Raw genomic sequence first — 15,169 nt, forward strand, 5'->3', positions numbered from 1 at the left:
TTCACATTTAAAGGTAATATTTTCAGTTTTTAAGAACAGTTAGTATAATAAAATGTTTATCCCTTTCCTTTCTTATTTGCTTTTAAGCATTATATTTTTGAATTTTCTTTCCTTTCTTTAACTATTTTCCCTACGGAATTCTTTTTATTTTTTACTGTGCACCAATCCACTTCTTCCTCACTTGTCTCCTCTGTTTCTTTTTCCTTGTTATTTTCTTTAACTTCATGTATAACCTCTTTATTAGTTCCACCTTTTTGTACATTTTCATGTATAATACATTCTACTATCTCTTTATCCTGTATAACTTCATTTTCATTTCTTGTACATTCATTTCACATTATAGCCATGAATGACCAGTGTTGCCACATTATTTTCACTCTAAATCACATTTTGTGCATTATGCCCTGTTTTACCACATAAATAACATCTTTTTATCACATTAATTGATTAAATGATCATTTTTTCCACAAAATAACAAGTTTTTGGTTGATCCCTGTATTTCAAAAAACTCATTACCATGAACATTAATAATACTAGGTACGTGTATAACATTATCATTCTCCATTTTCAATATTACTACACATTCCCATCACCCAGTCCATAGTCCTCTTTTATCATATACTTTTGTAGTGTCCATTACTTCTTTACATATAGTTAACAGATGTTCTTTCAGTTCTTTTGCTTCAACTTCAGCTCTTCTTCTTTGGGATTTTCCCGGTTAGGGGTCGCCACAGTGGATCACCTGTCTGCTCATGATTGGCAGTGGAGTTTTACAGTGTCAAGTTGCCAGCCTGGCACCCAACCTTCCACAGAAGGAACACACACACACACACACACACACACACACACACACACACACACACACACACACACACACACACACACACACACACACACTCACACCTACGGCCAATTTAGAGTGTCCAATCCACCTGCAGCATGTCTTTGGGATGTGGGAGGAAACCAGAGCACCCGGAGGAAACCCACGCGACCACAGACTCTGCACAGAAGGCACCCCAGCCGAGGATCAAACCAGAGAACCTCTTGCTGTGAGGTGACAATGCTAACCACTGCACCACCGTGGTTGCCCGCTTCAACTTCAGCTCTAAACTGGATTATTATTCTTTTTTTTGTTTGTCTGTAAAAAGCTTGCCTGACATATTCTGACCATGGATAAATATTTTTCTTTTGCTCATATGCACCTAACATTTTTTCCATGTCCTGCCCAGTCTCAAATATTAAGTCACAAAAAGTCTCTTTATTAATTAAAATGAATGCTCTTGCCTCTTTTGCTTTGACACTCAGAGGTGCTATGACAGAGTCCCAAACCTTATACCTGTCAAACTTTCTTCTTTTTCATAGCTCACACGTACTGTATACTTCTTTTTTGCTTCTTTTATTTCTTCTTTCTTCTTTGCTCCTTCTCCAACAGTTTGTGCATAAGTTTTTGTTTCTTGAACTTTTTCTGGCACAGTCTCTTCTTCTCCTTTTTTTTCTATTTTCTCCATGATGCCACTCCATGAAATTGCTGCTCCACTTTCTGGTTCACTTTGGTTTACCATTTCTTTCAAATAATCATCCCGCAACCCTTCCAATTGGAAGGTTGTAATTATGCATTTCTCAGAGGTAACTGTCTCTCCTTCGATCTCCTCTGAAAGTTTTCCTATGAATCCATCTCTGTTACAGCTACAATCTCCTTTTCTTCCAATATCATTGTTTTTTCTGCACCCACAGTATCAGAAAAAAACTTCTGGTAGCAATTCTACTATTTCAGCTACATTTTCATCAACCTTCACTTCATTTTCAGCCAAAGCTGAATCAGCAATATTTTCTTCCAGTTCCTCCTGGCTGCCTCTGCACCTGGACAGGAAACAGGAAGTCAGGATGTGTAACACACACATCCTTCCCTGCCTACCAAGAGTAGGGGAAGTTCCCTGGTGCCCTGACCAAATTTCCCTTAGTCGGTATTAATACTACCCTGTGTCATCCCTGAAAAGGGGCCTCTGGCCTAGTTTGAATAACCCAGTCAACAAAAGAATAAATAAATTAAAAAATACAAATAAAAAAAAAAAAGATTATTGTGCTAGTGAGTCTAGCAAATTATCAGAATCTAGTTATATCAGTTAAGTTTTTCCTCTACATTTATGAAGGCAGTCATTTTTATTATATAGAGTTCTTTAGAAACATCTGAAATTGTGCACCACAAAATTTAATGCCTAGCACAGCAGTATACTCATAACCAAATAATAATAAATTGCTAGAATAAGTTTTATAGATAGACAGGCATGCACAGTTATGTGCATACAGACGCGCACACATGAATACACACAGTGGCTGAGCTATGTTGTGATCAAGTTTATGGGCCTACTCTTCACCATTTGCAGTTCCAGCAAAACTGCTCCACTGCAGGGGAAGTGGGGAGGCACTTACAAAATAGTATAAATAGCTTCACTGCACCTCCCCCTCAGATGAAACACCAATCCTTTATAGAAACACCTGTATAACTGCATTGACTCAGCCATACCTGATAAGACCAAAACAAGCAACTCAATGAAGAACAAACCTGCCTGGCGGGCAACTGCCATTAACAGTCTTTACAATAAGAGGAAGAAATTCCTGTCTAAGAGTAAGAGGGAGCAAGCCCTAAACAGTAAACTCTCCCCCTCAGCTTAAACAGGCAAATAAGCCTTCTTGTGAAGTCCTCCAAAACAAACTATGAATCCAAATTAGCTTTCTCAACTAAGGATAACCATAAGGGGTTCTATAGTTATATCCATAGCCTAAAAGAAAAGGCCCAGATTTGTGCCAAATTGGTAATTAATGACACAGGTTCTGTGAAAACTTCACTCCTCTCTCCCCATCACAAGTACTCTATGACATCCCTACCCCCTGGCCCCTACCTTGTATCTCTAAAGAGAAAGTCATAAATGCCCTCTCTTAGGCCAAAACCACAGCATCTAGGGAACTTGATAACATCCCATGCTGCATCCTACATGGTCTCCAACAAAAAATAACAACACCATTGGGTACTCTTTTTAATCATAGTCTAAGCACGGGCTTCGTCCCAGCTGAATAGAAAATGGCCACCGTTATTCCCTTGCACAAAGGTGGTGCTTCCACTGACCCCAGGAACTATAGATCTATTAGCCTGACTAGTCTTATCTACAAGGCCATGGAGTGAATCATCATGGACCTTATCAACAAAGATATAGGTAATCGCCAGACACTTGACTCTACTCAGTCTGAATTTGTCAAAGGGAGATTATGCCTGTTAAACCTGGTGGATTTCTTTGAGACAGTCATTAAGGCCCTGGATTAGGGCAAATCTGTGCATACAGCCTTCCTAGACTTAGCCAAGGCTTTTGGCATTATCCCCCACTCAAGCATCATTGACAAATTCACCCAGTTAGGTATCAATGCTTATATTATTAGATGGGTCTCTAACTGGCTCACTGACAGAACACATGAAATCAAAATAGGGGAATCCACCTCCAGAAGCAGACCTGTAACCAATGGTGTTCCACAGGGATCAGTCCTAGGACCTCTACTGTTTGGAATCTATTTCCCTGAAGTACAAGCAAAAAAATAAAGGTCTGTGGCTGACAAAGTTTGATGATGACTGCAAACTCGGAGCAGCAATAGAATCTCCAAATGATGTCAACAGCCTACAAGAGGGTCTTAGACAAACAATTGAGTGGTTCCAAAGTTATGGCCTTAAACTGAATGCAAAAAAATGTATTGTCATTCCTTTCGGTAAGAGCGATGTTTCTGCTAACTACTACAGCAATAGCAGCACCCTAAGTACACACTCAGTGATGCAAGACCTGGGCACACAGGTTGACAGCAACCTTACCTTTGATCACCATGTCACCTCAGTGGTAAGAAGAGCATTCTATATTGCTCATCTCATAAGTTATGGCATTGCCTCCACAAAAAAGTAAATTATAACCTCCCTGTACTCTTCCCTCATCAGGTCAATAATTGAGTACAATGTTTTTTTTGGTATGTACCTTTCCAAGCACCTGTAGCAATTGAAAGACCACAAAGGTTCCTCACAAGGAAAATTCAAGGTCTTCAGCAGCTCTCCTACGTGTATCATTTGAAATCACTGTCACTTTATTCTGTTTCATATAGACTACTCAGAGGCAATATCTGCCTAGCATATAAAGCAATCTCTGACCTTGCTTATTGGAAATGCTGCATAGCCGCAAGTCAAATGGTACACAGGTTACTCACTCTAAAGACCTTAATCTGGTATGTGACATTAATAGAACCTGCTGGAGGGACAGATTTGTTTCCCAGAGCTTACCACACCTTTGGAACACGCTTCCACTTCATGTCAAACAGAGCACCTCATTGACCCTCATCAAATGCAATCTGGATGATTGGATGTTGTTGTGTCTTTCAGCTTTTCCCGGTTAGGGGTCGCCACAGCAGAACTCCTGTCCACTAATGATTGGCAGTTGATTATTACGTACTGAGCTGCCAGCCCTGACGCACAACCTTCAACGAAGGTACGCCCATTCATGCATGTCTCCACGCAGAAGACGCTCTAGCTGAGAGTCGAACCGGACAGCGTCTTACTGTGAGGTGACAACGCTACTGCAGCACCACCACCGCAGACAATCTGGACGATTGGATGTATAACCATAAATTCACCCTGGGGGTTCCACCTGTGTCCCTCTTAGACAGCAGCAATAGGTGCTGATCATGGAAATAAGGGTAGAATTTAACTAGACTTGTAAGGGCCCAATGGCCATTAGCCTAGTAACTTCCTGTGATCCTATTTAGCATTCAGCAGCTGCCCCTTCTTAACCCCAGCCCTTTCATTCTCATTGTTTTTAAGTTTTACCCTCTTGTTGATTCACTGGTCTCCTTTTTTCATCTCTGTACTACATATCATGATTCTTACATTCTGGGTGCTTCAGGTCATATATATGTCAGGCAGTGTAGTAGTCCACTTAGTGGCTAGCATTGGCACTGCCACACTCAGTGATCTTGCCATACTTTTCTCAAAATGCTCCTAAATAATTTTTTACTACAGAGATAAAAGGACTGGAAGTGGTATCTTCAGAAAAGGATAAGAGCAAATTACATAGAAAAATAGAAATTGTGGGAACAATACATGCAGACTAATGTTTTGGAGGAAGAGTGACCTTTAAGGGAAGGCAGGAATTGAACAATTTATGTAGTATTAGATTGACGATAGTCATACAAAAGAACACGTGATATATAAAGTTTGTGACTATGAGCATGTTAATATGGTTTGTCTTATATAAATGTATGTTTGCTTATGCCTTAAGTGATAATTCAATACATATGTTAAAAAACATAGTTTTTACCATTTGAAAAAGGAATGTGGGCCTATCTCTTCAACATGAAGCTGCAGACATGATCATGTTATCAAACCATAAACTCTTCAGCTTTACAATACTCTAAAGTTATACTTTTTTGTAAAATACTGTTAGAAATATCAGAACTTTATAAAGGTATTTGGCCATGTAAACTAATAAAATGTCAGTGAAGAAGGGTTTGGGGAAGGAACACAATAAGCTCCTTTAATCACTTCAAAGAAAGTAGTATAATTTTAGAAGAAAACATCTTTAAAAAGGTGTAGATCAAGAAGGATGCATATTGTGAAGTTATACTACGAAAAATGCAAAGATGCACCCCACTCCATAGACTAGAAACACATGAAAGAACAATTCTGAAAGTGCAGCAGGATCAAAACAGTCAACCATTTGGCAGTGTATAATGTAGGTCTAAGTTAGTTTTAGTACATGAAGACATGAAGAAAAAAAATTGTTGGTTATCTAGCATGTGAAACTTATCCTTTACAGAACTGGTGGGTCATGCTGTGTATAGTTACAGTCAGTTTATTTCTGTTCAATTTAATAAAGAATAAATGACCAAATGAAAACTGACATTTAGTAGAAAAACTGTTGGAGTGAATATAGAAGGAAGAAAGGTACACAGAATTCACACAATAGAGAGCTCAATATTCTCATCTGAAGCAGATTTGTGATTGGCCACTGGTAACATTGACAAGCGGAACTCAATGGATGTATGTGGACTTCCATAATGCCTTTGACTCTGCTCAAAAGGTTAGTAGAGAATCAGAGGGTGTGGGCTGGCATCCAAGTCAGTGAGGTGATTAGAAACTACTTCATTGATGAAAGGAAGAGAGGTGCAGTTAGAAGGAGACTGTTAAGTTAAACGTCAGGGAAACTTGTGCAAATCTGAGCAAGTCGATTGACCAAGCAATGTGCTCCCGGAATGAGTCTGAAAAAGGTCCATGTGAATTACTGGACTACACTGTTTAACTAATACAAACAAACAAACAAAAGCAAACAAATGGACTAACAAACAAGCATATCTTTGACAGACATCACTCCAGGGATCTATCAAGCAATAAGGCCAGAAAATTCACAAATGACAACAAAACAGGTTAAAGATGGGGATCTTCCTCCAGCATGACCTATTGTGGTTGCAAAATGGGCAGATGTACACCAACTGACCCTCATTATTAGATACAGAAAACTTTAAAAAAATGTGGGAAGAATCAAGAGATGACTTGTGTTGTGGCAAACAGGAAGAAAACAGTCTATATTTATTTATTTATTTATTGCCATTTGTTTACCAGAATAGCCTGTCTGAGCATAAGATGCCCTTTTTAAGAGGAGACCTAGGGAGAAAAACATGAAGTATAAATACATGTACAAAAGGTACAAAAAGCAGATAAGAAAAATTGTAATGACTTTAAGCAATTTATCAGAATGAATGCAAATAGGACACATAGTAAAACATTAACAGTTTTAGAAAAGAGAACAGAATGTATCAATAGATAAAAAATTGTAAGTCACAAATAAAAATCTAATATTATATGAGTACAACAGTGGTTCAAACAAAGAAAGTGGAAGGGAAGAAAAGAGAAAGTCATTTGAGAGACCAATCTTTAAAACTGAGGTTTGAGGAAAAAGTATTTAGGTAAGGTCTTGCTGGAAATGATGGTTATATTGCAACATGCAGGAGGAGCAAAGTAAGGAGACAAGTTTGAGAGGCAACACTAGAGACATAAGTAAAAATGCCTGCACAGAAAATGATTGGCTCATTTATAGGATATAACAGAGGATTAATAGGAAGGCTGAATGGGAGGAAGGTTGAGTAAGAGGATGTAGCATTATTGTCATGAAGACAGGCTGTAAAGTGCCAGTGTATGGTTTGTGGCTGGGTGGATACAGAAGGGATGGGATGTGAAAGGGAATGAAAGAAGAGGGAGAGAAAAATCAATGTAGTGAACCATGAAAGGATGAAGGGGAAAACATGGTGCAATAAAAGTAAGTGGAAGATGTGAGGAGAAGAGTGGGACGTGGGAAGGAAAGGAAAGGGGAAAGGAAAGTAAGTATTTTATGGGGAAAGAATGGTACACACACAGGCTGTAGATATAATATATTAGTATAGTCTCCTTAGATAAGGTGAGGGAGGTCATAGTTTGGAATATACTGTGTGAATAGAAAGGAATTTTGTTGGGTCAGAAGTTGAGAAGAAAGAGAGACATATTCATTAGGTATTATTTAATTGAGATTCAAAATATTTCATCTGAGGTATTTGTTTTAGGGCAAGAGGGACTTAGTTCCAGATTTTAGAGATGTGAGAGGAATAGACAAACTTGTAAAAATGTAAACACTGCAAGAAGTTCCAAAAACGCCAAAGCAGTGCAAGTCAAATCACGCAAAACACGACCTCTTCCCACACAGATGCAGGAAACAATTTTATTAAGCTTTAACAATGCTTTTCGTTGTTTACAAAAAACAACTTCTTCAGATAAAAACATTTTAAAACACTGGGGTTTAAATTCCCCTCCTTCCTATCACATATTTAAAAACAGTAATATGAGTGGCTGTCCATTTCTTGCTTAGAAAGCAAACTCCACCTCCCTTTAAGTAAAACAAACAGTTCTACTATATTGTAAACATCAAGGAACATTAGTTGCATACATAAGCCTACCTAATTAATAAATAAAAACATTTCTAAAAAATGTTTACAAAAAAATATTTTCTGTAAAAATATTATATTGTGAAGCGTATATTCATGTACATCTGTACAAAATATGTTTTAAAGCATGTGTTTGTATGTATCCAAGCAGTATAAAAAATATTAATGAAAACAAAAAGAAATTTTTTTTTTACTACCGGTCCAAAATGACTTCCCATAAAATAAAGATCTAATCCACTTTGGGGATCCCAACTCTACAAACAGCTACAATTCTACACATTTACTCCCCTTTCAGGTAGACTTCACAAAAAACCCTCCTCACACAACCTGAGACACTACTCACTAGCCACACTAACTCCCATTACCCTAGAATGAAACTCCACAGCAATGCATATTCTTTCTCTTCTCAGATACCTACTCTTTGGCAAGCTCTCCCTATCACCATTAAGGAAATCAACACTTATTCCACATTCAGAATGCATCTCAAAATACATTTCTTCATCCAAGCCAAATGCTCCTGCTTCAGCACAGGACATATCACCTAACCAAGCTCCCTTCCAAGTCTCTTCTCTCTCAAGATTCACTGAAGATTGACCCACTTTAGAAACTAATGTATATATTGCACAATACACTCTGCTTGATTGTACATTGCACTATGCTTGTTCACTAGAATGTATAGACACAGTTTTTTTTCTATGTAATTAGTATGAACTACGTTATTATTGCTTGCATTTCTGTATTTTTTGTTTGTGAAATGTTTTGTATTTCACTCAGGCTGAGCCTGAAATTGGTCAATATTGATCAGTGCATTAACCTGGTAAACAAATATAAATAAATAAGTAAACCATTAGTTAGCATAAACTGAGCTGACAAAAAGATGGATTTGGCTGCCAAGCCCTTCAGAATCTTCATGCTGTCAGAGTGCTCCTCTATGGGCTTTTGAAGTATGATGGTTGGCTTGTGCTGTTCAATTTTTTGGAAGACAAGTTCCCTTTGGGCAAAAACCTTCCACATATTATCCTTGTTGTTTAAACTAACTTTCCTCTTTGGGAAAGTATATTTTAAGCTAGGAATATGTGTTTTAATTGGCTGTTACTTGGCTTTACTTTTAAATTGGAGAATACTTTTGTTTCTGATAATTTAAAAGTTTGTGAAAACATTCCAAATAATTTTTACTGTGGAGAAACTGAGTTTATATTGCCTTTTGGATATGATAAAATGTAGTAGAGTGCTTTTTACTGTGTCTTAACAGGAAAAGTTACTTTTAACTATTTTTTTTTAATTTTACTGACCTGTGCTGCTTAGTATCCCTGAGAAGGAAACATCATTTGTGGCTTGACTAAAGATAAAAATACCTGTCCATGGTCAGTTCTTCTTTTAGTCACAAAAGAAAAATGTAATTAAATAGCCTTTGCCATCACAGCAGGCTATAATTTTTCTCTGCTGCAGCCAAAGTTGCTTCCTCAGACCACTCATCTTTGTCCCCGGATCCCTCTGGTGTTGTTCATGCAGCTGATATGGACGGGGAGGGTTAACCACATCCTCCGCAGCTGATGGGGTCCCCACAGTGGGCAAAGGAGAGGTACTGTTGTCAGTCTTAGAATAAGGGGCAGGAAAGGTGCTCCTGCTTAGACAGAATGTTGTACCCATCCTGGGAAACCTGCTGTTGGATTAATAATCCTATTTGCCCCAACTTTCCTTTCAAAAAGAAACACAAAACTTGTCATTTATCTTCTGGACTAGTTTCATTGGACAGGAGAAGTTAATAAGTCTAGCTCAGGGTCATGCACATGCTGTTGATCCTTCTTATCAGATAGTTTCTGGTAAATGAAATAGGGATTCCTCTTTTTTTGAATAAATTCAAGAAAATTAATATTATAATGGAATGTGATGGGACAGATACATGTTTTCCTCCTCAGATTTTTTGATTTAGACTCAGAGAGCATGTTATCTGAATCTCCCTATGAGAGATTCTCTTTCTCTGAGACTTTTTCCAGAATATTCCAGTGTTTTCAGTGGGAGAACACAGATGTTTTTTAGTCCCTCAGAGAATAGTATGAGCTATTACAACTGTAATTCCCAGAACCTTCTCCCCATCCTCTCAGTGCTGTCAGCATTGGAAGATGTAGTTGTCACAGCCTGTGGTTTCCATGACAGTCAGCCTGCTGCACATAAGAAAGCAGTTAGACTGTACCAATTTTTATAAACTCATCCTGGACCTGACCCAGCATATATAGCTTTAGATAGTGTAGCTGCTGCCAAGCCTTTTGTTAATTCTAATCCTTCCCCCTCTTACAAGAATGGTAAATTTTTTCATAAGTTTGGGGAGCAGTGCATGCTTCTGCAACTTTGATTTTTAGAATGTTGAATTTTCAAGCTTATATGTTTATTCTGACTAATTGTGAAAGTACAAGGAATATTTTATCTGCAACCCCCCTCCCTCACCACCCCGTGAGATAAACTCTGCTTTGTGTAGTTTACTTTCTTATTTTTCACACCTCACTACTCATTGTGTAAAATGTTTATATGACTCCGTAGATAATACATCCAGGGCTGTTGCCACTAGTACTGTATTGAGGAGTTTTGTCTGGCTACTTTCTCAGAATATCCCAGAATATAAAAAATTAGATTTTAAATTCTCTTTTGGACAGAAATTTAGTTTGTGGACCATCTACTGCAGAGGTTATCAAAATGTGATTAGATACCTAAGCTAATAAAGGGAATCTCTCAGATTTTTCAACCCCTCTCCTTCAAATTTTCCAAGGGATTTTCTGCTCCCTCATCCATTTTTGGCAAGAAAAAAATAAACTCAGCACAATGCTAAGCAGTTGTTTTAAAACAATGACAGTGAGGTTCCAAAAAGTAAGCAGGAATCCCCCCAGAACAAAGGGCAATCAAATAAGACAGAATGACTGTGTAAGGGACTTTGTCCTCCCCTCCCACAATGACAGTCCCTTATCCCTTAATGAAAGTCTGAACCTCAATTTCTCTCTTTGTCAACAGTTTGTTTCAGACTTATGGGTTTTGAATCTGATTCAGCAGGGTTATATTTGGCAATGTGAAGAAATATCTCTGTTTCAGGGAATTATTCAACATCCACCAGACTAAACTCCTATGTTCCCTCCTATCTCAGGGAGTAATAGAAACAGTCACTTCTTTCCAGTTGGGAAATTTTTTTTATTGAAGAATGCTTTTATTGCCAAGGAAAGAAAATGTCTGTAGACCAGTTCTGGACCATTCTTTCTTAGACCACTATGTGGTAGTGCCCAAATTTAAAATACTCTCACTTCACAACCTGTTACTCCTTCTTCCTCATTTGATGCTTTGGTAACTTTAGATTTATAAGATACTTATTATCACATTACTATCCATCCAGGCTTCAGAAGTTTCTTAAGGTTTTAAGTGTCAGGATCACATAATAAGTTCTCTGTCTTACCATTTGGACTTTTGACTGCTCCAAGGCATTCAAAGTATCTAGCTGCTGTAATAGTCCATTGCAAGCTACATGGTATTCACATTTTTCCATATTCAGATCTTTTTCAAAGTGTCAGGAATCTCTCACTTGGATGAGAGATGTCATATCCAGACTGGGTTTTCAAGAGAACATTCAAAATTAATTTTGACTCCATTACACAGAGTTGTGTTACTGGGGTGTCTGCTAGACACCTTAGTACAAATAGCTTTTATTCCACAGGAAAAATAGATCTTTATTTATATCTGTTTAAGGCCATTTCTACTCAGACTTTGGTCACTGCAAGGGAATAACTCAGGATTGTGGGTGATTCTGGGTCTCATGGCATTTATGATTCTCATTAACTCTGGTATGACTTCACATGAAAAAGATGCAATGGTATCTGAAGTCTAACTGAACTGACACAAACAATAACAAAAACAAATGCCAGAACTGAAGGAGAACACCAAGCCATTAAAAAAATGAATGCTTTTGTCTTTATTCACTAGACTTCATCAGAGTATACATTTAGTAAAAACACAGTCCATTTAAAAAATTAAACAACCAATCAGATCCCCCAAAAGGAATCAGTCAGATCCCCCAAAAGAAAACCAACGCCATGCATGAAAGGTCAGTCCCTGAATTCTGCATCAATATTACATTAACTGTTCACTTCCTGGCATGAACTGACTTTGCAAAATATATTCCCGTACAATTATTCATTGAAAGCAACTCAATGTACTCACAAGAACAGGGGTGCTGATACATCCCAACCCTATACAACTTCACCTGATTGCCTGGATGAAAAGGTCTTAATACCTTTTAGTAACCTGATTGCTGAGGGCATGCAGCAGGTACTAATGGAGGCAAGAAAGCCTGCTACTAGAAAATCATATTAAAGCAAATGGGAAAGTTTTTCTAGTTGGTGATAACAGCATTACCAGTACCCATTTAGACCTAATATTTTACTGTTTTTTCAATATTTGTGTGTGTGTTACTATCCTATGGCCTGTCTTACTCCTCTGTCAATGTTTATTTGTAGGCCATTTTGGGATATCTGCCCATGGACCCTCCTCTTTCAGGGCATTCTCATATCAAAGTGTTTTTGGAATGGGGTATTACATAACAGACCACTAAGAAAACTGGTGATTCCTCTTTGGGATCTTAATTTTGTGTTAGAGAAGATAACACTTACTCCATTTAGACCAACTAATTTGGTTGACATGAGGTTCTTAACATGGAAAACAGTTTTACTGATTGCTCTGACCTCTGTAAGAACAGTATCTGTGTTGTAAGCTCATATGGTGGGTCAACCTGTTCTCATTTTCCACAGAGAGAGGGTTTCTTTAAGAAGAATTCTTCTTTTATACCTAAAGTGGTATCCAAGTCAAATTTGAGCTGAAGTATTCATCTCCCTGTGCTCTTTTCTAAATCCAGAAGTGAAGGAGGAAGGGTGCACCATACCTTGGGTGTTCACAGACAGCTCAGGTACTATATTGACAGAACAAAATCATTTAGAACTTACAACTCACAATCAGTTATTAATTTCTAGTGCAGATAAAAAGAAAGGACAACCTGTGTCAAAGCAGAGTATTTATAAATGGTTGTCTCAGTCTATTACCTTTTGTTATTCCCACTACAACAAAACTATTTCAGACAGGATAAGGCACACTGTACTAGGCTTTCGCTTTATCTGTGGATTTTTGGAAAGGATTGTAAATCTTGAAGCATTTCAGAAGTGGCAGCATGGTTCTCTCTACACATCTTTACGCAGCACTGCAAGCTAGATACCTTCTGCATGTCTTGGTCAGGCTTTTGGTCTTTGCTAGGACCATTCTCCAGAGGCTCCTGGATCCTTCCCCTTCCACCTCCCAGTATTTCTTAGCTATGGCAATCTAGCCATATAGCTTAGGCTACTGCAGCAGTGAGCAATATAATGAATATAGTACAGATGTGTAAATAAACTTACCATAACAGTAGATGTCCAAATGATCACTGCTGCAGTAGCCCCTCCCTCCTCCCAACCACCTTGTTTTTTGGTTTGTTTTTTATGCCAGAGTGTGGATATTTGTTTTTGTTGTTCCTAGCAATGTCCATTCAGGTCTCAGCCTCACTCTCTCAATTGACATGCATGAAAGCTGTGAAGGGCTTGGCACATAAGCCTATCTTTAACTGACTCAGCATGAGCAGACTAATGATTTGGGAGCCTGGAAGGTGGTTTGAAGGTTTGGAAGCTGGCTGCCAGTTGTATCCTGTTCAACATATAACCAATATAGCTTAGTCTATTACAACAGGGATTATTCAAACATTTACTGTTATGGTAAGTTGACTTACACAACTGTACTGTATTAGGAATAGTTTTTTATCTGTGGAATGAAGATGCCTGTTTGAAGAATGGTGGTGAAGGATGTGAGTTAAGCTAGGGCATTTTTCAGATTTGTGAATAAGGTTATGCATGGTAAGTAGTTGGGAGTGAGGCAGTTCTAGTCAGTGTAGCTGCTTTAGTGTTGCAAAAGGGTCTATATTAGATAACCGAACTTTCAAAAGTTTGACTGTCATATGGTCAACACCATATGATCGAACTTTTAAAAGTTAGAAAATCTAATAAAAAATAAATAAACTAAACAAATAACCTACCTGAACGTTTTAAGTAGGGGGCAATCCCCCCCCCCGCTCCCTCCACGTGGGGGGCTGCACCCCCCCACTCTTTAAATATACCAACTCTGAGATTGCACTACAGTGCAGAAAAGGGAAATCTTCCCATTCCATGCTGTACTGACATCTCCATTAAGACGTTCAAACTTTCAAAATTTCGATCATATGGTGTCGACCATATGACAGTCGAACTTTTGAAAGTTCAATCATCTAATATAGACCCTTGCAAAATGGTGAGATTTGTATGTTAGAAGGAGTCCCACTTAGAATTGTGGTATGTTGTTCAGACGGGCTTAGCAGATTCCAGTAACATGCTTGTCTTCCTTATACTGTGTGAGAAATTGGTAAAGCTTCATCTGGAATATTGTATTCTGTTCAGGAGGTTCCGTCAGGCGGAGGAAGATAAGGGAGATGATAATTAGGTGGCCATGAATAAGCAATGGAGGGTTACAATGCTGGTAAGGGAAACAGGAAGTGCATTGTAAAAAGGCACAGAGCACTAGAAGTGTATGCAATGGATACAAAAAAATGGAAAGGGGAGATATAGTAAGGATGCAGCTCATAGTCAGGAGCACGTTAGTAATATATAATCAAAGAGAATGGGTGACAGCTAGATGGGAGAGATTTATGATAAATAGCTGTAAATATTATTTCATGGAGAGAGTAGTAGGCTTTCAGTGTGCACTGCCATGTAGGATAGTACAGTGCAAATGTACAGAGAGGTTTAAATATACTTGAGACAGGGTAAAAAATGAGGGGTAGTTGTGCAAGCCTAGTTATATCATTTAGACAGAGTTTGTAGACTGGCATTCTTCCTTCACTGGCATCTTTACATATTAATATAAGGAATGTCTCAAAAAAAAAACACTGATGAACTAAATAAGACAAATGAAAATACTAAAAATCTTTCCACAAAGAATGGAGCTAAAAATAGTATAAAAATTAACACTTTCATTCTTTATTAAGTAGAACTTCTTCAGGTTAAACACCATTAAAAGCCGTAGTCTTTTAAAATGTGAATTGTCCGGTCACAATGCTTAATGCAGTAAAAGCTGAAAATTAAAGAGA

Source organism: Protopterus annectens, chromosome 13.part0 (assembly GCF_019279795.1).
Source record: "Protopterus annectens isolate FY-2018-M chromosome 13.part0, PAN1.0, whole genome shotgun sequence".
Classification (NCBI taxonomy): Eukaryota; Metazoa; Chordata; order Ceratodontiformes; family Protopteridae; genus Protopterus; species Protopterus annectens.